This window comes from Urocampus carinirostris, chromosome 12 (assembly GCF_059441175.1).
Source record: "Urocampus carinirostris isolate Australia breed hairy pipefish chromosome 12, RoL_Ucar_1.0, whole genome shotgun sequence".
Classification (NCBI taxonomy): domain Eukaryota; kingdom Metazoa; phylum Chordata; class Actinopteri; order Syngnathiformes; family Syngnathidae; genus Urocampus; species Urocampus carinirostris.
The window spans coordinates 7999752-8025391 of NC_142360.1; the positions used below are offsets into that span (position 1 = coordinate 7999752).

The 25640-nt window shown below is 37.6% G+C and overlaps 1 protein-coding gene and 1 pseudogene across 1 annotated transcript in view; one reads left to right on the top strand and one right to left on the bottom strand.

The window, feature by feature from the left end:
- Positions 1 to 25640, top strand: part of LOC148354811 (insulin receptor-like) — a 118055-nt gene that overhangs the window by 45753 nt on the left and 46662 nt on the right. The gene's annotated exons all lie outside the window — the stretch shown is intronic.
- On the bottom strand, positions 24916 to 25071 carry LOC148354813 (U2 spliceosomal RNA; annotated as a pseudogene).

Sequence of the window (25640 nt, forward strand, 5' to 3'; positions counted from 1 at the left end):
GTAAAAAAGAACGACTGCAACAATTGGTAGGAACACAGTGGCCCAAATTCATTAAAATCGTGAATTTCATCTCCGAGCCAGGTGTGCTCAGGAATAGAGCTTTAACTGGCTCACGAGCCATACCATACTGTTCCTGACCCCTTCTGTATATAAAGAACCAATACAAATGAGGCCTTTTGGCAAGTAAAGTGGAGTTTGCATGGATCATTCGTCTCTGTCCACAGCTAAAATCAAGGGAATACTAAATTGATGTCCAAACGTCCATTTTCTATTGCTGCTGGAACAGTGTCTCTCCACTATGTCTCTTTGATGATGCTTCCACTTAAGAAGGAGCCAGTTCATCATTTTCTGTAGCTGAAGTCTTGACTGCATATATTGTAAATGTAAACTCGCTCCTGAGTGGTTTGCGGAGGCAGCCAGCCACACGTCGCTAGCGCCAGATTGCTCCCGTGGCTGATGTAAAATCATAAATTCTACACATTCCACCGGCTGCCGGCCGTGACATCCCCCCCAACTCAACAAGTTGGAAGACAGATATAAAAGGTGCAGTGATAAATACTCTCTTAAATGCATGGGTTGTGTGCGGTGGGTACTGGAGCAGTGACAGTTATAAGACTGCAGTAAAAATGGCGGTCGTAGCCCCCACCACCCGTCTCTATCTGCGTCTGGACAAGGCTGCAGTCATGGAGCCGCTAAAGCCTTGCCCTGTACAGTTTTTCACGTCCTTTGCCCTTATGAAGAGACGCCGCTGCTAATTACTGTGCCAACAAAGTCGGGGCGTCTTGCCGTCCAGTCGTCTGGGAAAACGTCTAGAGGAAAACTGAAGATTGCACCAAATTGCCTGTCATTGTCTTTCTTTTTTCGGTTTGTCTTCTCCTCGTTCCACCTTCTGGGAAAGATCCTCCCTTTTTACCAAGTTTTTTTGTCTTCCCTCCCCCATGTGTCCCTCGGCTAGTTTTTCTCTCCCCCTGTTCCTTCCCCTTGCGCGCTGTGGTATGCAGACATGCAGGAATTTCTGGGCCTCAAAATGATAGACCAAACTTGTCAGGCCTGGCTCCTGTTACTAAAGATGGCTGCTTTTGCCCTGGCGAGTTGTGATTGGTCTTCTAGGATCACCATGCTGTGTGATTGGATGACTGAAGTGCCAAGTATAAATTTCTGACTTAAGCTTTGGCACATTTATATGGTTCTGACCAAGGCTTTTGCATCTTCTGTCTCCTTTGGTTTTGTTTAAACATGTTTACACTTTTACCTAAGGATGCAGTGATATTAAAACGTATGTAAACCAATGTATCAAAATTCTGCTTAGAATATTCATTAAATGTGAGCAGATGGCAAAATCTCACAAAAGAAAAAGAGTGTGCATTTACTAAAACCCCCAGATTTGAACGAGGATACTATGCAAACAATGGTTAAGGGTGGATGGGGGTATGCAAGTAACCGTTAAATTAACACTTAACATTTTGTTACAAGACAAACTATGTCAAATAAAAACAAAAGATTATTTGTGTAAACACGGATTTTAACCAAGTAAACAACACAAACAATTCTTTCGGCATCTTTATTAGTTGTTTCCCTACTTGCAGTAAATGTAGTGTTGCTTATTATTGGTAGCATTATTTTTTTTTCCCATTAAGAAATTGTTATATGGAATACCATTTAAAATGATCAAAAAAAGACGTATAAAATATGGGGAAAATGTAAAAATTTACATGTATGCGGTATATATAACATTAGGCATTTATATATTACTGTTAGTCGCGAGCGGTTATGTCCACAATGCTAGCATTGACATTGGTACTTAAGTTTCAAGACATTAGCTACCAAATGATTTATTAATTTCTAAAGCAATGCTAACAGCTAAAACAAAGCTATCCCCCAAAGTAATGCCATTCACTAATTTAACTAGTAGCTTTGTTTGTGCAAATATTAGCTAAATCCAGGGATTGCGTGACAAAATAGATGATCCATCGACCCCTAGTACCAACAAATCCTTGTCCAATACCAAATTACATTTAGGACATCATTAATAATCTGCTAGATGAAAACTAATTTTAGATTTGATCAATTTCTCTTTAAAAGTAAACTTCATGCTAATTGATCGCCAACAAGAAACGCTAAAACAGCAATTAGACTTTACAGTTCACTATGACTAATGTGTCGAACAACTACAGTATAGTGACAAATATATCAACATAATAATGAATTTATTCTGGTATGAACAGGGTATTTTTTTTTTACCTATACTGTAATCCCTTGCTTCTCTATGCTTCCTACATTGTAGCTTCAGTGCATCATGGGTGGAAAAGTATTCCGTGATCCATTATCTCCAATCGCATATTGCTGCGATCGGGAGCAGGCTTAAGCGCATTTTTGTCTGGCCCTAGAGGGTCTCTTTTGCCGTTCTGTCTAGAAGAAAGTAAACCACTCGAGTGGCTGCAACCCATTATTCCCAATCCAATATTTCTGCAAGCGGTAATCGTCAGAAGGCACGTTTGTTAGGAGGTTTGCCGTTCCAACCCGCTAAAAATATAATGCACAGTTATGGCCATGATTCATTATCCCTGTCCTATTATTGCTGATAGCAGGGGACAGCAGAATTTTTTTAAAATTATGGTTCGGGCCGGTGAAACATGGCATTCTGGCCTGCCTAATACGAATGTTTTGGCTGCAATCTGTTATCCCCAGTCGACGATTGCTGAAAGCAGTGACCTGGAGAGCAAATTTCTGTCATGGGTGCGGGCTTTTTTCTCCCGCCTAAAACTAACAGCGCCTGTGTGGCTGTTATCCATTATCTCCCGTCGAATATTCCTGCAAACGGGGGATGGCAGAGCTAATGTTAAAAATGGGACGATGGGCTACTTCACAGATTTTCGCATATCGCGGGGGTATGTTCCCCATTAACTGCAATAAATGAAAATACTATACTGTATATAATGCAAATTAAATTGTCTCAATCTGTTTTTAAAAGCAAACAAATGGTTTTATTTTTCTCGAATTCATTCATTTTCAAGTTTTGCCCCTTTGGTGCCCCCTTTACCAGTTTCTTTTTTTTTAAATTTTCCTTTCAGACCGTAAAAACATCCTGTTTTGTGTTCTCACACATGAACCGGCGTCTCCAGACACGTAGGAGTGTGTTTTCAGTGCAGTTTTGCCGCGGTGGCTGGAAGCCGAGTGATTACGCACTCAAACCTTTTTGATTACTTGAGTTGGAAAAAACAACTTCCTGTTTGCTGACTGTCTGAATGAGACTATTTGGATATTTTTGTCATTTTTGGTGGTTCTGCCTTGAAAATTAACTTCATTTTGAAGTAGTGTATTTCAGACAATATAAATTGATGATTCTATTAAACTAACCTAGACATTTAGCTAAGGATAGTATTTTATTAAGGGACGCACTGTCATTATTTTCCTGATAATTATTGAAACAAAAAACACCAGATAATTGGTCACCTGACTCTACGTCGTCACTATTTGTTAGAAAGATTCTTATGTGATTGTACGGGCTTCGGAACTTGTGCGAGTACATTGAGGTATGTTTTGTTTTTATTATGGTATTTGTTGTATTTTGTTTTGTTGAATGAATCCTGCGTGTGTTTGTCCATGATGTCGGTCTGAAATAAGATTGACAGCTCGTTGGTTAAGATTGACAACTGCCCCGACCAAGTATGGAAACGCATGACTCAATTGTTACACAGTGTGTTACAATTCTCTACTTGACATACACAAAGAGTTCAATACTTTTTTTCAAGATTTGATCTCCTTTTAGAAATCGTGGCTGCCATAAATTTGCTTCACGTGCACCACTATAATAGACCTCCTTGCATATTTTTGGGGGATTTATTCAACTACTAATGTGTACAGCTAAGACAGAGGTCACCAACCTGCGGCGCTTAAGCGTTTTCCATAGTGGCTCCCTGGAGCTATTTCAAAAATGCCTGGAAACTTAAAGGAAGAGGGAGGGAAATATTTATTTTAGTTTCTGATACCTGTTGGAAGATAAATACAAAACAAAAAATATTTTTTAGGCCGTGAAAATGTAAATAAATATTCAACGAGTAACTATATTGGATGAATTTGTTTTTTTTTAACATTTATTTAAAAAAACACTTTATACAAGGATTTTATTTAATATTTTCTAGACATTATTATTATGTACAGACGCTGCCCGTCTTACGAACGAGTTAGGTTCCGGATGATCATTCGTATGTTGAATTTGATTGTAAGTTGTGTGTAAGTGCCATATTTGTATGTTTAAGGTTTATATAAGTATGTTTAAGGCTTGTATAAGTAACCTGTATTGTTTTGTACCAAGACAAACATCAACTAAAATGATATGCTCTACAAAGATAAATAAAGTGAGGTTTAACTTACTTTTGGGAGATGCGCTTCAAGAGGTCCTCAGTGGTAAAAAGTGTCCGAAAAAAGCCTTCTGACTATTTTCTCAACTGCATCAAGCTGTCATATTCCACTTTTGTTTTAAAAGAAACGGCCCGCCTCTTCTTGCACTTTACACTAGGGCTGCACGATTTTGGTAAAAAACCTAATTGTGGTTTTTCAGACCAGTATTGCGATTTAGATTATTTATTTATTTATTTATTTATTTGTTTATTTATTTTTAAGTGTATTTTCTGTGCTAGTTTTTTTTTTTTTTTTTGCCAGCACTCAATCATATTGACATGCTTACGTCGTTCTCTTCTGGGGAGCTTTGTTAGGGTTGCTCTCTGTTGACAATTTTTCACTCTTTGATTGCTCAATGGATGTACGTACATTACCTACCTACCTGTGAATTGCAAAAGACAGCACCTAAAGCTCATTAAAATAGTGGTCCAGTCTACTCAATTTTCAAAATAAATACATATCACAAAATAACATTTCAATTATATATTTAGACATGTCTTCATAACCAAACAAAGTCAACCTCTAACATAAATAAAATCTGAAAAAAGGAAATAATGAACTCTTAAAATAATTAAAAAACATTTGCACACTATAAAAGATAAACTTTGCACACTTGAAATAACCCACACCAAAGAAAGTAAACCTGCAATTTTAATAACATTTGAAAAATTGAAATTATGAACTCTGGCTGCACGATTTTGGGAAAAACCCCAATTGCGATTTTTTTCAGACCTAAATTGCAATTTCGATGCGATTTTCGATTTCAAAATAAAAGTGCATTTTCAGTGCTATTTTTTTCTGGGCAGAACATAAACACAGTGACATGCAAACATAACTTGAGATAACGTACTTAGAGACAGAGAGTATACGACTGTTACACAATATCAACTATATATGCTCAAATAAAAACAGAATTGCAGTTGAATAAATAGTCTTTATTGTCATTATACAAAAGGACAATGAAATTGGAGGGCTGGCTATTGCTTTCAGTGTAAATAAATGATTAAGGGGCTGGCAAGCTACACGCTAAAGTCGGGTCCCCGCAACTTCTGCAATGTCTTTGTCATGATTATAATAAGAGTCACTAATGTTGCGGTTTTCCACAAGCGGTAGCTCCAAAACATCTGCTTTATTGGTAATGGATTTGGTGTTTGTGACTAGCCACGTTTGGCAGTGGAGACTTGAGAGTTGTTAGCCAAGCTGTTAGCTTAGCCATCCGACGCTGCCTCAGTCAATTCCCGGACGTGATAAAAATTCAGGCAACACCCACTTAATTAATTAAAATTAATTAATGAATTTATTTTTAATGCAACGAGCCACTAAAGCTACGAGCTCTGGCATTTGTTTTGGTGGCCATTTGTGTAAGCGGTATTTAGCCGACGGGCAGCTTACACCATCCTATCAAAGGTGGCACACACGCCTTTATTGGTTGCTGCCAATAAAACCTGATTCTGATTAGTCGGCGGTGTTAAACCCCGATATGTGACCGTTCTTGTTGGCCAAACACTCAGTCTATCAATTAACAAAGTGTAACTATGAATCCTTGAAAACCCAGTGTGTTGCGGTTACACTATCGCACTCCGTCACATCGTGATATCGATTGGATTTGGGTTAATCGTGCAGCCCTACTATACACCAACCGTATTGAATGGATGCATTAGATATTAAACAATAAAAACGTTCTTGGCGCGCTAGTGATACAATACAATTTGTTATGATTACACTCGAACCAGGAAGTAGAAGCCGCATTTTTTCTTCGGGGTGGCTGCTGGGTGACCTCTCACAGCGCCACGTGGCGGAAAGAAGCACTACAGTAATGTCCTCTACTCGGAAAAGGTGCCAGAAATACAAAATCTAACTTACCACTATCTCCGGATATTTTTCGACATCCAGAAAAAAATGTTCGTATCTACCGTTTTGCGTAAGTCGAATGTTCGTAAGTAGGGGAGCGTCTGTGTATATGTGTCTATATATATATGTATATATATATATATATGTCTATATATTATATCTATTAAAGCTCTTTTGGCAATTGCTTATGCAGACCACCAAGTTTTTGAGACCTGAGAATAATAAGTGATATAGTTTTTTCTTCTCTGGGATATGTGTGACATTTAGTTCTGGAGAACTTGCATTGTTGTTTAGAAGTGATGTATTTTCACAAAATGAACACTCATGATCATGTTCACTTTGCGCAATATTAATCTTGCTTACAGCCGTGTGAGCTTCACTTAACTTCAGCTAAAAAAATTTTTACCATCCTACCAAATAAAATAACTGCCTCTGGGGACTCATGGCAATATTTTTTTTAACTGGATGCTATTTTAAAAAAAAACTGAATAAAAACACGCGTAATGTTCAACAACTTCTATACGTGTCTCTTTTTAATACAGCTTTGGCAAAAATGCCTCCAAAAGGCCTAATCAATCGACCAATACTTACGTTGTTTGTCAGGAATTAGTATAATGAGAGAATATTGTTATAACATAGATATTGCAGAAACTGCATCTTATCATCTCATCGCTTTTAAACATTACACAATTTGCTACTAAGCTGAGAAAAATATTTAGCACTCATTCTTCTCAAGTGGCATTTTCTGTGTTGCAGCGTTAGCATCCAAAAATTTCTTGTCATTATTAGTTTTTACTGACAAACATAGTAAGTACTGATCAGTTGATTAGGTCAAGCTCTTTCCAACACTTCTTTTAGGAAAAATTTTACCAACGCTGTATTACGTCATTGTTGGCAAAAAGGAGACACAAATGTATTGGACTTTACGTTTGTTTGAATTTTTTTCTAAATATAGCAAGGAGTTTAGAAAAAGTTATTGGCACTGTAGAAGAAACTGTTATAATTTGGCAGGTTACTGAATAAAATTAACTGAAGTGACAACACACTAGCAGGACTCTAAGCTATAATATAAGCGGTTTGCTATGTTTTTTTCACCCAACTGAGTCAGAACGTCATGTTTGCACCTCCTAATATGGATCGTAGATGACACTGTAGGCCATCAAAAGCTGAGCCCTTAAATAGGGTATGAGCTAAGCCAACTATTCTCTTACAAGTGCGCGTCCGTGTATCGCCAGGCCGTCTGACGTCTGTCCGGGCTAATATTTATCATGCCGGCTCTCTCAAGTCTTGTGACGATCGTGTTGTGACTAAAAAAGTCTTTGATGCATGTCAACCTTCATTACGGCACAACTCTTTTGGAGGTACAACTGAGATGTCGTGACTCGGCTCACATTTTTGGGGAATGTGATACAAATCCTGTGGAATAATCGTACTGAAATCAGCACATGATTTTATTTTGTTTGTATGAGAGGTCACAAAATAGGCGTCTGACACGTCTGATAGTGAAAGAATGTAAACCTCCAGATGGAATGTCGGCATGAGGCTCACTGGTATTCCACCAGCGTCACTCAGCCGATCCGCGCAGATGTCGCGAAGGGACAAACGTTCCTTTGGACAATTCCACAGAATTAATTAGCTGGAAAAGCCTACGGGAAAGCACAAGTGCTAGGACGCAGGTGTGTCCCTTATTTATATATAATATATATATATATATATATATATATATACATATATATATATATATATATATTTTCCAATCATTTTCCAGGATAATACATTTTGAATATGGTCTCATGCTTGACTTCCTGAGCTCTGACATCGCCATATTGGTCTACATGTTACTTATCGAAAATGTTTCGTGTTTTAAGCCAGGTTTTGGTAGTTTTTGTTGATAATGCCTAGGCCTTGTGTCACAGGTGGGGGCAGCAATGATACAACAAATGGCAAGCAGGCAAATTGGGGCAAACTGGCAGAAATGACACATAAAGGGCTAACAGTGGCTAAACCAGCTGGGTCATGGCAGGCTAGCCGGCTGCCAAAAGTGGCTAACCGGGACCAGTCAGCGGAATAATGGGAGGCAGGCTGACCGAAAACATGCAGTAAGCAGCCAGGATAACCGCGAGCCAGCGACCAAAAAACGATTGCGGCATCAAACACAAACCCACACGGGAGAAAAACAATGCGTATGGCAGGCAAGCCAGCTAAGTGCTTATGGAATTAACGTAGACAAAACAAACTGGAAGCCTTCGGGAGCCTTCGCACTCAGTCACATCGCTGTCTTGTTTACACGTCTTGACTTGTGTGCAAACTCCACGTATATGTAATTGATAAGCTGTAAACCCTGAAATGTTTGCCATTCTTCCTTTGCCGACTAGCTTGGTGAACTATTCCGGATGACTGGACTCCAAACGCTGCTTGGGATCAGTTCTCTAGCTCCTTTTCACTGGCACCTACTACAAAATTTGCGGACCTCTTCTTTGGTATTTAGGGATTTACCGCTGTTACTCGGTATAAACCTAAAATGTGTCAAAAATACTGAAGTGGTGCGTAATTTTTAAACTAAAAGTTGCGCTGCCGTGATGAACACAAAACAGTGTTGATGTTCAGTCAAGGGTGTTTACAAAGTGGGGGTGGAAAGGAGGAAAAAAGCTGTAATCGCAAATGTGAAAATATTCGCAAATATGAAAAATATTTGCAATTGTAGCGACAGCCCTAGTCGTATGGTGGGAAAATGCTGTAACAAGGAGCTGAAAAAACCTCTTGTTCTACATCATAACTTGAAAATATTGTATGGTGGGGATGCTGCTACCCAGGGGTCTCCTGTACTCAAAAAGAGTCGCAGCTAAGTACAGTTTTAGTTTTAATTACATAGAAAAGAAGCTGAATAGTATTTTAAATGACCAACACATTTTATAAAATCCTTTTAAAGAAGCCTAAATGGTGTGTTTCGAACAGTAAGTCGCTCTGGTGTATAAGTCGCGTTAAGCCCAAAACCTTGGATAAGTTGGAAAGACGATAATGCTCACAACCATGTTCCGGTATGAGCTCAAACAATCATAGATAATCTTAGTAAAACCTGCTGAACTATAGACGTTATCTGAGTATTTCAAGTCCAGATTATGTACCGTAAATTCCGGACTAAAGAGCGCACCTGATTATAAGCCGCACCCACCACATTTTAAGGGGATAACCGCTATTGTACTTACACAAGCCGCACCTATATATGAGCCGCATGCGCCCACGTTAAAACATGCAGGGATCAGAATTTTCCGCGGATCCGCGGATTTCCGCTGTTTTTGAACCCCAAAGGCATTCCGACTTTTTCACTTTTTCTCTTGCGTAGCAAACAAATTCAAAATCCGACTGTCTCACTCTTTCCTTTATTGCTCTGGCGCACCCTGGCGGCCGTTAGAAAAATTGGCCGCATTGTCGCACAAGCTGCAGGGACTGAACTGCATTTGAACTTATCTTGCAGTATTTACAAAAAAATCAGTTATGTGGGCAAATTATTTTAATGTTCTAAAAATGTTACTTAAATGATAAATATAAGCATGGTTTTGGACAAGTAAATTGCCTAAAACCCAGGGTTTTTTTTTTTTTTGGGGGGGGGGGGGATGCCGGGGTGGGGGGGGGTTTCTCCGCCCTGGTTTATTCCTGGACGCTGGCTATTTCAGCTGAAAATGAAAATCTCCATTCTGATCCCTGAACATGTAACACAATCACAAAATTAACCCAAACCTGTATTCAGTTCCGCGATTGTAACTGAACACAAAGTACACAGTCCAAAAACCACAGCTGGTAAAATGAACGGAAACTGATACCGGTACTTAAGGTTTGATGCAGACCTGCAGAGTCCGGGTACCTGTTGAAACTAATCCAAGGAAAAAAAGTCTATATTTCTAAAGGTAAGGGTCGGAAAATTATATATCCACTATTGTACGCCGCGACAACAGGTCTCACTCACCTTTACCCCACTTCCCGTCAGCCCGCGTTTGCTCCGCCCCTTCTTTTTGATTCGCCCGTGGAAAACATATCAGAATAAGTCTAAAAAAAATATACATTACAAAAATATACAGAGAGTTTTCAAAGCTTTAATAATAATATTATAACTTTCATCCCAAACCGTGCCTGTGAAGAGTAGCAAAACGCTACTAACAACACGCTCGCAACACGGTAAACGGGTCTGTTAAAAAAATCATACCGTATATGTAGAAGTCACGGTAAATCGTCCTCATCTTTCTACTTATACCTGACGTCATCAAAGTCGTCTTCCTTCGGTATGGGTAAGGGACTTTGTCATACAGACGTCGTCCCACGCTCCCCTATTCAAAAACAAGCTAGCAACACGCTCACAAAGTAAAGTTTAAGTGCAGTATCTCTATTTCCTTCCTTATCGGACTGCTCGATTGCGTTTAGCTTGAAAGCTGCGTCATGTGCCTTTCTTTTTGCAATTTGCATGATGAGGATATGTCCACGCTAATTTAATTTGTGCACAAGCTAAGAAGTTGCAGTCTTCCTCATGCAAATGTATTCCACCGGTCTAAATCTTACGTTTTGTACTCGAGCGCCGCTGGCGGCTGTTAGAAAAATTACATAAATTGGCCGCATCACCGAATAAGCCGCAGGGTTGAACGTTTGGGAAAAAAGTAGCAGCTTATAATCCGGAATTTACGGTGGTTTTCAAATATCAAAACCCATACAATCTTTCTTACATGAAAGTCCGGCCTCCCAAACAACAAAAGCGGTGACGTTTTGAAATGTCGACCTGTTCCTGTATCAGGAGTCGGCCACAACCGCTGATAGCATCCGTCACTGAAACCTGTTTACCGTCTTATGTTAACCGTTCTCCCGAGGGGCCACCCGGCCTCTCTTGTCCATGTTGATTCAATTGAAATCTCATTCAGACTTTTTAAAATCTTATTAGGCGGACCCACACACACGGCTATTGACCTGTGGCGGTGAATTACATTTGTGATACAATGCTGCGGTAAAACTACCGGACCAGAGAGATACTTCAAACTGGGCTAGAAATTTTGTCAAATATTAATTTTAGTTTTACAACTATTCCAGGAGAAAAAGTGGTTATTATGACAGTTTGTATTCTGTAGCGATCCCTTAATGGTGTAGAAATACTTCATTCGTTTAAATTAAACTCTATTGTTTTAAAAAAGAAGCAAAAACACATGTAATTCTTCAGAAACATGATTTTAGAATAATTTGAAATTTTCATTATTACACAACTTAAATAAGCTGATGTTTTCTTACTACACAAAGATGATTTTTGCAAAGGTAAATTGTCCCAGTGGTGTTTTTAGTATTAAACGGCCTGTGTGTGATTGTTGCCAAGTCCTTTTAATTGGGCATCTTCCACTATTTCCAGTTTCCTTTTCTAGCCACTTGTGTTACACACTTGGTTGCAAGATAAGGCTCTTGGAATCATTAACTAAACTTAAGTCGCTGCAAAAGTTTGTGACTTACAGCAATTCGCTCATTTCAGCTGCTCCGGGTTCTTTAAGGATCAATTACACCAAGGCGTTCTCTTTTCATTACTTTCTGTAATTGTATGAATTTGAGCGTCCATTTTCCTAGATTAGGTCTTCTTTTTCTATATGTATATTGCTATCCTTTTATGTTCTGACATCCTTTTTTGTTATATTTTTCTCTTTGATTTTTTTTAATCACGTGTTGGAGTGAGAGAGATCTTTGATTGCTCTGTCTAATCTCTTTGTAAACAATGTTCACTCCGTTGTTTTTCATTTTAATAAAGTCAATTCTAAATTTAGTCCCCAAAACTTTAGCTAACCCCTTAACCATCCTGCAGAATTAAATGCAGGCCTTCAATGGCTATTGAAGGCTAAGGACCGTAAAAAACATCTTGCAAATGGTCAAGAGTGGTGTCAATTGAATGGTCAGAGGCAATCGGCCATATTGGAAATTATCTCACGAGTCTGTTACTTTAAAAGGGGAATTATGCAGGAAAGCAAACAGAGTAAAAGAAAGATTGTCAAACAATCAGAAATGCTTTTAGGCGGATTTTTTTTTTTTATCTGTTGGTATTGTCGTGTGTTTTGGAGTAAATATTTTACACGGGTAGATTCACTGAACTCTCATGAATGCAGCGAGACCATGTTTGCGGGGAATCGTGTCATCAGCTGACTTTTAGCGCATGTTAGTGGTGAGTTGTCTAGTGTCTTGTTTCAGACTAATCGTGATGTTTTTGTAGTGAGTACATTTTAAAATAGTCATCATGTCTTGAATCCCAAGAGTTTAAGCATTCAAATGATATGTGGCATGACATATTTCAGTTCTCGGTAACATCGTGTAGACACATCTTTGCTTTTCAACAGTCAGACTGTCCGCCGACGGGCCCGTGGAACGTTAAGGGGCTAATTAATTACTAATGCTGTATTTGTTTGCTGTCCCTAAATAAAAAGCTACAAACGAACAAAAATAAATTCGTTTTTAGTTGAATTGTGTTTGTTTTGTATCCTTTATTACATTCAAAAAGTATCTTATTGTAGTTTTTATTATCAGATTCTGATTCATATACTTTATTGTCATTCTAGTACACGTGTATACAGAACGAAATGTCGATACATCTGACCCGCACAGTTTCCTTGAATGTACTGATATAAATAAAATGTTGTTTTGAGTTGGAGTATTGAAGTACTAATAATATACTAAATAATTATGGCTTTGTATAGTATTATACAGTAGTGCAAAGATTGCAAGAGTGCAAGAGGAGCAGCTAACCAGATGTGCAAAATGGGCAGTCAGGTAAACAAGTCACTATACAGTAACAATAACACTGTAGTACGATAGTGCAGAGGAGAACAGATGTGCAAAGGAATCGTTTTCCTTAACGAAACTGCCAGTACAGTTTTTCTTTTATTGTGGTTCAAATGCAAAGGGTCACAAATCATCCAACTGCTTGAAATCGTTGTCACTTTTCTCAACAAGTCTGCTTAAAAATGACCCCTACACTGCTCTCTGGTGGCTTCGCTTTGCCATTGCATTTCTTCCTCCCTCGTGATTAAAGACAGCTGGCATTATTAGTTTATATGGCATTGTCCTATCAAGTGCCCAATAGGACAGGTGTATTCTACACGCAAAGAGGGCATTATGAAATATGTATTAGTGCAAGGTTACCGAATTATTTATAGACATTTTTTTATGAGCCATGCAAAAAATCAAGGTGGAATTTCCAGTGGTGCATTGTATTCCTGCCACTGAAAATATAAGCCTCATATTACAGTACTTCACTTTTTACCCAAAACCTATATGGAGAGAGATTTGTCTCAAAAATATTAACACATGTATTCTTCAAATCAACAAATATATTTGCGATTTATTTAAAACTTAAAATAAATTTCTTGATAAATGCACACACAAGCACAAGATTTAAAATCGCATGTGTAAATCACAGATACATTTGTGGCTCTGCAAAAGACATGATTGTCACGAGATTTCTTAATTTCGATCTGCTAGATTAATTGGAAAATTGGCTTTAAACGTCTTTAATAAGTGCTTGAATTCGGCCATGAAAAGGATGTACGAACCTTGCATGTTGTGTGTTTGAAATACATGTATTTTCTGTGTTATTCTAATGCACTATTGGGAGACTAAAAATTTAATTAGAAGTGTTGTGGTAAACACCTTAGTGCCTTGAGGCAAACGGTTCCTCTTTACTTTTGACTGCTGTGTCTCAATGAAGGGATTTTTCTTTGTTGCACTCATCTACACATCCTCCTTGAGGGCCTCTTTGACAACACCTGGGGCCCCGAAGGAAAAGCAGAACCACTCTGGTCCCCTGACACCCTCTTGATACATGCGGCATGTTCCTTGCTTTATTGTTCAGGATACTCCTTATTATGTATGTGCATAAAGTCCAAACGGGTTCTCCTTTGTGCTCCTTTAGCAGTTACCCCGCTGCGTAATTCCCTTAGCTGGGGTTTGTTTTTCAATCAGGGTCCTGGGGGGATGCCATGTGCCTGAGTCTGGCACAGAGACTGATTGGGAGCTAGTTACTGCTCTCTGCCTGCAAAGTTCACGTCTGTGATTAGCCCTCAATGAATTTTAACAAAAGCTGCCAGGCACAACTGTGTTCATAGGTGGGACATCAGATTAGATTTATAACATGTAACCTTTTTTGTGTATAATTTTCAGTCTTTGTCATTGTCTTTATTACAGTCTCCTATTTCTTACTCCCCATTTACAGTATACCTCCAGGATACAGCATAAATTTCTTCTGAGGTTGGGATCATAAGGTGAAATTGCCTTATGCAGAGGGATAGAAACTATAGTAATAAGCCAATGCCTTCCGAACATCAGGTACCCTAAATAAAAACATTAAAATAAAAAAGTAGTACATATTAGGTATTACATACTGTATGTGGAATATACGTGGATGGGGCTAAGTCACATGATAAATAAATCTACATCTATATGTACACTGGAGAATAAAGATAGAGAACAACTTGTGAAAAATTGAATGATTTTGAAATAATGCTATCTTCACTGCTCAACAATTTAAAGACATTTATATACCATGCTACTACACTTTTTTTTCACAAAATGAATAAGGCAATTAAAAAAAAAAAGAAAGTATTTTGCCAAAGATGCACTGATCAAAATTAGGGAATATTTGCAGGTGCCTCCACCTCAATAGTGCTAATATAGCACATGGTGCTAATTTCCTCGATTATCTGTCAACTGCCGAGTTTCGCTGACTTTGCAAGATCGTTGGTCGTTTTAAAGTGACTGAAAGCCTCCGGCACCAGGTTGTCCAGATGAAAACAAAATAGATGACCCTAACAGCCACAGCAAGAGGAGTTGATTGTTCCAAACCTGTGAGTTTAAGAATATCGAATCTTAACAAAACTCCAAACTCATTTAAGTCACCCAAGCAGGCTGGTTGTCCATGGAAGAAAAATGCAAGAGAGGACAGGTCACTGCGAAGGATGTCAATGGGTAATCGTTTCCACGCTGTAGCTGGAATTGCTCGCCAGTTCAGTGCTGAACATGGTAAGGACCCGTCTCATTGTTTTAAGAGCATTTGGACTGAAGGCTAACACTGCAGTGACCTAACCTCTCATTAGCCAAAAACAGAAAAGCTAGACTCAGCTCTGCTGAGTAGCATGTTGTGGTGACCAAGAACTGGTCCAGAGTTCACCTCGGTGATGAAAGCAAATTCAATTTATCAGGGTCTAATGGGAAGCATTATGTCCGGCGACGCAATGGTGAAAGACTAAACCCAAAGTGTGTAAAAAGTCAGTGAAAGCTGGAGTAGGAAGTGTCATGGTTTGGGGCATGTTTTTTGCAGCATAAATTGGGCCTCTTCTACAGTTAGTTTACATGGCTGAGTGACTGCAAATGTGTATGAGAACTTTCTTCAACAGCACATTTCCTAACTTGTGTAAGGTATGGTGTTGCTGGTCTTTTTTTCTTTCTTTTTTTAACGATGGATATATATTTTATTATCTGCTTCAAACTGCACAATCCTCTCTTTCTATACATTTGAGAAGTGGAATGTTTTCTTGAAGGTGTACTCCCTAAGTCAGACTAGTTGAGAGCCACTGCTCTTAGAGGGGACGAATAAACATCTGATTACCAAATGTAAGGTAGTGACGGCGTATTCCGGGGTCTGTTCTAGTATATTCACATATGTCTTACCACTGCTCTCTCCTCCTTTGCCATCATGGACTGTCTGTGATAGGTCCTGAGATTCGTCAATTGCTGTTTACGGCCAAGAAAATGAGACCAACATCTCCTTTTACTCCCAGCCCTTCAGTTTCCTAGATGTGCCCGCGGCAAATCTCCTTAGTCCGACAGTTATTGGAATTAAGATTTTAATTAGGAAAGCTTTTAGAGCAACACACAGCGCATTAGCATGAACAACAAAGGCCTGTTTGATCGACTAACTGGCGGCGAGGCACGAGTCAACGTGCTGCAGTTGTCAGTCTTTTCAGATTAAGCTCGAATATATAAATGAAAGTATAAAGCCTCCTGTCACATTTGCAGATTGTTTTGCTTGTTTTAAGTATTATCCTACTATATTTAATCTTGTTTTATCAGAAATAAATTATAAAATAACTAAATTAAAATGGTGAAATGATCTTTACAACGTGCATGAAAATACTGTATCAAGCTTCAGATCACATTTGCAGATAACTTTGCCCATTTTAAGTATTATTCCCCCATAGATTACTTTATTTTGTCTGAAATGAATAGATGATTAAATAAATGAATTAAAATCGGAAAATGATCATTACAACATGCGAAAAAATGAATGTCTTGTTGCATTTGCAGATAGTTTTCCTCATAGTATTTTTCTACGACATGTATTCAGAGTTTATCAGAAATTAACAAATACATTATTAGATAAATAAATGAAAATAGGGAAGTGATTACAACTTGCAGTTATCAGATATCCCCCCCTCATTTTTAAAGGTTTATTTTATTTTTCTTTCTTTAAATTACTTTTCTAGATCATTTTGTCCATTTTAGAGTTTTTTTTATTGATATTAAATAAGATTCAAATATTTTGTAAAATACAATAAATAATCATTCTTTAGTAAAATCATCTGCAAATTGGACAATTTGATTTATATATTTTTGTGGTTACATGGAAGAAATCGCCGTTTTGTTGTTTTTTAACCCTAAAAAGGTGAAGTTTTCTGTCATCTGCCAGAAAATATTTTTTTCTTAGTTTAATAATTATATTTATGTAATTTTTCTTAGAAAAACAAATTGATTGTAAAATAAGATAAAACAATAGGAAGCAAAAAGAATCCCATTGCAAAATAATTATTTTTAATTTTAATAATTATATTGTTTTAAGTTTTAATATGAAAAAGATAAAATCTAGTCAAATAAGACACAAAATATTGTCCCATAGTCAAACATTATTAAAATGATTTTCACATTTCAACAATTATATTATATTTTGATATGAAAACAACAAAAACTAGTCAAATAAAAGCCAACAATTAAAAAAATAATCTTGTCTTATTACAGGATATTATTTTTTATTTTATTTTATTTTTTCATAATTTTAGTGATCTAAATTTTACTCTGAAAAAATAGTAAAATAAGAGAAAATGATTAAGAAAAAAAAAACATTTTCCCACTGAGGTATAAGAAAATGCTTGTTGAGAGCTCACAGTCAAGGATCCCTAAAGCTAAGGTCGTAGGGACACCACTTCCTTTGGTTTGTCAAGTACAGCCTAGCGGCACCCATCCCTCTCTCTTCAGGCCGTTTTACCCCTTATGGGTAGGAGTTTGCTTCTTGAGATGAAACAGATCGTACTGGTTCCCATGGATACCAGTAGATAGAGAAGCCTCTTGATCTGACTCAGAAACAGCACCTTAAACATCTGGTCCCTATCGTTTTTCATCGTACAGCAACATCCCGTTCCTCAGAGATGAGCCGTACCTCGGCATTGACGGGCAGCGGCCTGTGACAATCCTGATAGCAGATTCTCTTTTCTAAAATATTGAGTATCATGATGTACAATACGCATCATTTACGGCTTTCGTATTTTTGTTCAAAAATTTACTTTAATTTGTGGTATGACATTATGTCCTTTAATTTTGTAACATATTCAAGGCACAGGTTCACAGTTCAGGTATCTCTTAAACACTAGGGTTGTAGGGGCATTGCTTTTTTTGGTGTGTCTTGGGCAAGTACAGCCTTTCTGTGCTCATCCCTCTCGAGGCCGTTTTCAGGGCAGGGGTTTGTTCCCCATCATAGCAAGAGGCTAATTACTGCAGACAATCTGTGTCTGGAGCCATCTCCATAGGAACAAGATGGTTCGTTAGGACAACACAGAAAAGGAAATCAAAACAGACAACAACCAAAAAGGCCGCTGTTAGTGTGATAGCGTCCCATCACACAATTCGTCTACCAGGTCTTCCTGACTTGTTTCTTGATATGACGTGATTGCTTTTCTAAAGGAGGTAACTAAGTACGATAACTTTTTTTTTTAGATAAAACAATAAAAACAAGCGCTAAATCAAATTTTGATGTGATTCTTTATTTTTGTTCACAATTACAATAATTTTGTACAGCATCTGTAAGCCTGTGTCCAAAAAGAACTATATTTTCCAGACCATAAGTCTCTCCTGACTATAAGTTGCACCAGCCAAAAAAATGCATATTTGAAAGAAAAAAAGAACCACATACTCTGAGTATAAGAAGAGTCTGAAATACCGTCTGCCCGGACGCCCAGGGCATGTATCTTTTACGTCGGCCATACAACTTCTACAACGTCTCTGCCCGGGTGGCCGACAAAGTTTTTAAGAAAAAAAGAATCTTCCGTTTTTGTTTATGTTAGGTTCATGTCCCCAACATTTTTAATAAAACGCTCTGTAATAAAAGAAGACATAGAGAATCGGTTATTTAGAATTAGTTACTTTATTAATCATCATATTGAGAGCCCCGGAGATCGAGCTGTTACGAATCTCCTCGCTTGCTCGCTAGCTGGGCTCTGAAGAAATCTCCGAATCTCCTTCTTTTTATTATGTTTTTTGCCCTGTAATACATGCCTCTTTACTGAGGGGCGGGGATTCTATCTAACAAAGGAGACTGTATTCTAACTTTTGCTACGTAGAGTTAATCAGTCTTCTTTGGAAAGCCTGGTTTCCGGCCGATGATGGAAGGTTTCCTTTTGTTTTGGGAGAGACTTCCTTTCCTTCTTCTCACGCTCTTTGGTGAAAAACAATCTTGAGTTATGGCATGAAGAGGTCATTCCAGGTCAGGCTACATCCGTTGGTATGTGAGAACAAAACACAGTCTGTATATCAAAACACAACTCATGGCCTTGGAAAGTAATTTACAGGCTGAGAACTCTTCAAAATGGCTGAGAACACATATAACATTTTAAATATCAACTGTAGGATAAATATAATTATACAATCCTAACAGTTTATTATTTTATTTCATTCAAATCAAACGTTTGCTTTATTCCGATTTCGATATCTTCGTTCGGTTTGGAAATTTCGGAATTTCAGTTCGTTAGGCAATTTGCATACTCAGCAGCCAATCAGAAGCCTGCATTGAATAACTTCGTGCTTCGGGACTTTTGTGAGCGTTAGAAGGTCGTGCATTTGCATATTATTTTCCAAAGTAGATGCGCAGACAACACAAGAAAAATGAATAAGTAGTTGGGAATCAAGCCAAAACATCAGCCCCAGAAGAAAGATTCGAAAGAAGCTAACAAAATTCATGACGCTACAAAACGTAAACGTACATTAAAAGCATTGTGGAAAGAGGAGTTCACGTGGCTTGTAGCGGACGACGCAATGCAAACATTGCCTGAATGAAGATGAGTAAATACAGGTACATACTCATGGCAGATGGAAAACTGTGATGTCATATACATGCAATGAATGTTATAAGTAGATTTATAATAAACTTAAATTTAAGGTGTTGTTCTGTTATGTATTCTGATTATCAATCCTCAATACTTTGCAACAATTTTTTTTTAGTCGCTTAATTGTGTTTCAAGTTGGGAAAAAATGGGGCAGGCATCTTTATGGCTGGGCAGGCAACTTTTTAGAGTTGTCTGCCCTGGTGTCCGGTAACTTTTTGTCCTGAGTTTCAGACACTGGTATAAGTTGCATTTTGGGGGGAAATTTATTTAAAAAGATCTAACACCAAAACATAGCATAGCAAACCAACTGTAGCTGTATTTGCTGACTACCAGGGAACATTTAAGGAAACAAACCATCATGATGTTATTTGGATTAAAATAAGGTCACGGACCCGCTGTTTAAGGCATGACGATTGCACTCACTTAGATTTAAAAATAGACGATTGAAAAATAGCACATGGGTGTCTTTGCAGAAGTTTAGAGAAGCTTGTTATGGCATTATAAGATTGTTATGACATAACGATATTGCAGAAAGTGCATATGATTAAGATTTTGGAGGTATTCATGTTATTAAAATACATCACTTCTAAACGTCATGCAAGTGTTCCAATACTGAATGTCACACATGCTTGGCTATGAAAAATATATCACCCTTATCAAGTGGCATTGTATTAGCTGGACACTCAAGCAATAAATAAATAAATAAATACACACCACCCGTACAGAGAAGTAGAGAGGTGAAACAATCAAATTGTGCTACCACTCGTATAGACGATCAAAATATAATCTGACGAGGAACTTGCTTCGACTCTTCCCAACAAGTGAATATTTTTGTGTGCCGTCAAGTGACTCATAGGCTTTTTTTTTCTTCCAAGGCCGTGATAAGTTTACTGTTTTTAATATTTTACACCTGCAAAGCCGATTTCATAGGATTGCATCTCATTATTTTGACTATTATACCTCACTGTTGTTTTGACTATTATGCACTGTTTACATCATCCTCCCGATTGGCCAATCATGTTGCTGTTCTTTGATTCCTACACCTTTAACAGCAGGTCTTTTTTGTAACCAAGGCTATGTAATGAAAAGAAAGGCTTCTGGGCTGTCCTTGCAAGTTCAAAAGCCATTTTTAATCTTCTTATTTGTGTGTGTCCACTAAAGTTTAAACTTATCAGGCCAGGAACTAAGACTTCTTATTTGGCCATTATTAATAACTGTCGGCACAATAATTATTGTTCATCCCAAAACGTCACAAAATAGAGTTTGTTTGCACGTGTGGATAGATCAGTTAAGTTTATGTTGTCTTTGGTAAAAATGGTAATACAACTTTTGGGGATGCTCTTATTTGTTTTGCCCATAAAAAATATAATTCTCACGAAGCAATTTTCTGTACTGGCCATTTTTTTTCATATACATATTTGATTTACCAAGATATTTCTAATAAGTTTTCGTGACGCTCTTTTCCTTCATGTCCCTTTTGTTATTCAAACAGTTTTTTTTTTCCTCCTGGTCCGAATTCTCTGCAAAATCTTTAACAAAGCCCATGTGGCACATTTAAAACGTTTTCCTACCCCTGTTTGAAACCATTTATCAAGAATGTGTCAATTTGTAATCTTTAATCATGCTGCATTTTTTGAGGAATGTGTAGTTTCTGTTTATGGAGGTGAACAGCTTGGCAGGCTGAGGCATGTATGCAGATATGCGAACAATTCGTGTGCCCAATGTGAGAAGAAAAAAAACTACCATGAAAAACAAACTACAATATTATCATTAAAGGGACAATATGTATTATTCATTGCCGCCTAGTGGTGAAAAAACCCTTCATTCATTGAAAAAAATTGTGATTTAAATAATAAGCAAAAACACATGAACTATTGTGTAAACATTCTTTTTTAAAATTCTTCTAGGTTAAGAAATTATTATTTACCCTTAAACAAAAATCTCGCAGAAGGCTTGCCAAAATATAAGGAAGAAAATGGTGAGTTTTTGTCACTTTTAGTCTCCTTTCCTGTTGAATTCTAGTTTTGGTTCTTCTTTTCTGCTTTTTAGCACTTGTTTTTTTTGGTTGCACGACACTATATAGCGAAATCTAGCAGTCAAAAATACACACTGTCCCTTTAATGCATGAATGAATTGAATTATTTGCCTTTTTTGCTATGTTAATTCAAATTTTTCTTCTGTTTTGTCAGATTGGGATGACAAATATAATATTTTGAGTTTGCCCATTTCATCAATTGATCAGCAAAATTAATTGAATTTAAAAAAAATGTTTGTTTTACGCTTTTTGAGTTCACAGTGGACTCCGATATTAAGATTATTTTTCTATTGGTTTTGTTTTTTTGTTTGCTTAGTCACTGTCTTTTGAAGAAAAAAAAAAATCCTATCCCCAGAATTCTTTTTCTCAGAAAAATCCCCAGAAAATTAGTCTTGGACATTAATACATGGTATTTATTAAATTATGAAATAAAAATTGAAATATCTTAAATAAATGAAAAATATACAATTATAAACTACATTATAAATGAAATAAATACTAACAAGTTCTTGTTCACTTTTTCCCTAGTAAAATAAGAAAAATAAACCCTAAACTGAGCAAAATGTTCCCAAATTTCTCTTTACCTTTTAACCTCTTTAAAAAACCTTGATTGACAGTTTGGATCAATAGTCAAACGGATTTCTGAGACGCTTATTTTTTTTTTTTACCATGGTATTTATTAAATCATAAATGAAATTATACCCTCCGACTGGCTGGCAACCAATTCAGGGTGTCCCCTGCCCACTGCCCGAAGACAGTTGGGATGGGCTCCAGCACCCCCGCGACCCTACTGAGGATAAGTGGTGCAGATAATGGATGGATGGATAAATGAAATTATGAAATAAAATCATTAATATTACAAATACATAAACATATAAACTATCACAAATATGCTTTCATGAATAAATATTAAAATGTGTTAGCTCACATTGAGTATCACTTATTTTCTTAGGCCAGTCTCTTAGTACCACTTTGTAAAAACTTCTGCCTATTTATCCCGAGTCTTTTACCTTATTTTTCTCTTTAGAATCTTTATTACATCTTTACCCTGTAGAGACATTTCTAATCTCATTGCATACAATGTTTTACAACGTTGATATCAATGACAATAAAGACAATTCAATTCTTATCGCTCTATATTTTTAACTTATATCCCTAGTAAAAATCGAACATTAATCCCTAAACCAAGAAAAGTTATGCCAAATTTCTCTTCAAATAACTTTTAACAACCCCTTGAGGGACAATTTTAATGTGGATAGTACAAAAACGAATTTTGGAAATTAGTTAATGTTCTCATGACAACCACTAAATGCATAAATGTCAATTGTATTAGCTTTTTAGCTTTAGCATTGGATTTTGTTTTCATGCGCTTTGCCGCAACAAACTTTGACGCACGTCGAACGTGAAGCTCTTAGGTCGGCCTTGTTTGGAAAGTGGCTTGCATAATAGCTGCTCTTCATCTATGTGTCAATAACACCGAGAGGGAGCGGCCGCATCGCAGGGAAAAGGAAGCGTCTTTCTTTAAATGCTGTAGAGGGAATGTGCGGTTCTTTTGATTCAACAGATGATTTTTAGATAGCAGTTGGAATTGCTGACAAATATGCCCACATCTGACTTACACGTGTTTGGAAGGTTGATTTAGGCGGAGTTCCATGTTTGTGTTTTTGCTGGTTATAGATGTTGGGCATTTAGTCAAGTTTCACTAGGGGTTGCGCTTTTACGATTGTTATTTGGATTGTTTTGAAGTTAAGCAAGTGGTTTCATTTTGTCGTTGTCAAGACCCCTTAGTTTGCCTTCGTCCTTCTGTGTTGCCAATTTCACGTGAGTCTTTTAGTTTCACAAGGAATTAAAAGTGAATGTCTACGCCGCATTTGGAGTCTCTGCCTGTTTTACGCTACCAACATCAACCCAGAACACGACGCAGACCTCTGAAGTGTGCAGCAAGCACTGTTCAAATCTGGGTCACGGCTCCATAGATTTATGCAAAAAAACAAAAAACAGTAAAATGGAGATGCATTTTTTTTACATGACTGTGATACAGCGATAAAATGCCTTGCTAGGATTGTACAATTAATTGGATTTACAAAATAAAAATCGTACCTTTAGAGAATGTTGTGATATTGGATATATAAATTTAGAGTTTATTTCAAATGACTCGAGGCTGCTGCTGCTAATTTATGGAATGTTTACAATGTGGGGGAAAAATCTAAGCAAAAAACAAGACAAAAAGGTGTTTTTTTGTTTTTGTTTTTTTTTTACATTTATACACTCTTTATGTCGCTTCTCCTAAAGCATTTATGGCAAAGCTTTTAAAGCTGAGGACCGAATATAGTCAGCGGACGGTGCTTGTGTTTTCCACAGTAAATGTCTCCGGGGTAAAAATGTGTCTGTTATTGTTCCCAACGCTCGGCCTGCAGACAACAGTGACAATTAAAGGGGCGGTTTTGACGCGTTAAGAGCAGGAAGTAAAGCAGCGTGTGGCGTTTTCCTATTGGCTCTGAGCAGCCGGGGGATTTACTGCCTGATGAAAGGTAAACACAACAAACCTTTGATCAGGCTTTGCTTTTAAAAGCCTTACTGGAATCACACGTGGGGAAGTGGCGGACAAATAAGCGCGTGACGCCGAGATTTACGGCTGTGTTTACCTCCACTCTTAAGATGCTAAAGCTCTCTCGACAAGTGGCTCCTCCCCTTGTCGTTTAGAGGTACGAATGGCTCCCCCCCCTCGTATTGAGGAACAACAATGTCAGCAGGTGAAAAAAAAGTGCAAATATAAATATGTTAAAAAAAACCTTTGCGTTTTCCATTCCTAAACATTCGTTTTTGGCACTGTGAGTAAAAAATAGAGCTTGACAACTCGATATGCCTTATTATACCGCAAAATACGGAGAACATCATAAGGCAGGACCAATGTGAATGTGTTTAATTGCTGTTAAAAGTGTGTTCAAACCCATTTATAAGTTTGCATTAGAATTAGAATATGAGTAATTACGGTATATTACTGCTTTTGTGCAATTATTGATCAATAAAAAAGATAGCTGAGCAAAATCACAAAACATGTGCAACAGGAATCGAACCCGGATCCCAGCAGTGGGGGGGGATTTTTTAAGGGTTATTGTTCTATTTTCTATATTAATTGTCCATTATCCGTTATCGGTCAGTTCATAATACGCTACAAAGCCCAGGAGCCGGGACTCTTACTCTCAGCCAAATGGCCAAGCTAAGGTCTTAGCCTTAAAGCCTTGCTGCGATCATTGCGAATGCACCGTTTCCGGAGGTACTGCAATACCGGGCCGACGCGTGGGGTGGACAGAGCAAGCTTTTATTCCATCTCCGGATTGCAAAAACCAATCAAAGTCGATTCATCTAGATTCTCAGAATCAGAACCAGCCTCAGGGCAAGTTTAGCGGGTCGAGAAGTCCCAGCAGTGAGTGTGCTGATACTTAAACACTAGACCAGTGATACAGATAACGTTTGAAATGGCATTCGATTTTATCTGGTTATCACACTATACTTGCTCACGGTGCCAGAAATGATTGTTAAAGAATGGAAAAAACAGAAAGTCGCCCTGTCCTGAAGGATATGAATGAACGCAAAGTCCGATTCATCATGAGATACACAAAAGAGTTTTGTCCTTTGTGCTTTTTTGTTTTTATTTGTATCTTTCAGGATAGTGCTGTCACAAATATGACATTATTGTCTATTATTTTGCATATTTGAGAATATTTTTCACATTTGCGATTACCGTCTTTTTTTTTCCTCTCCACCTACTTGGTTGACCATCCTTAACTGAAACGAATAGATGTCAGCGTGCAGTGACACACACACCAAAGCAGACAACACTGGCACTCTCTGTGTGGTCATCATGGCAAGTAAATTTCTAGATTCTAAACCACGCACCGCATTAGTATTTTGGACACAATTTGGGTTTTATCCGAGCAACAGCGGTAAGCCCTAAAATGCCAAAGAGAGAAGTCTTT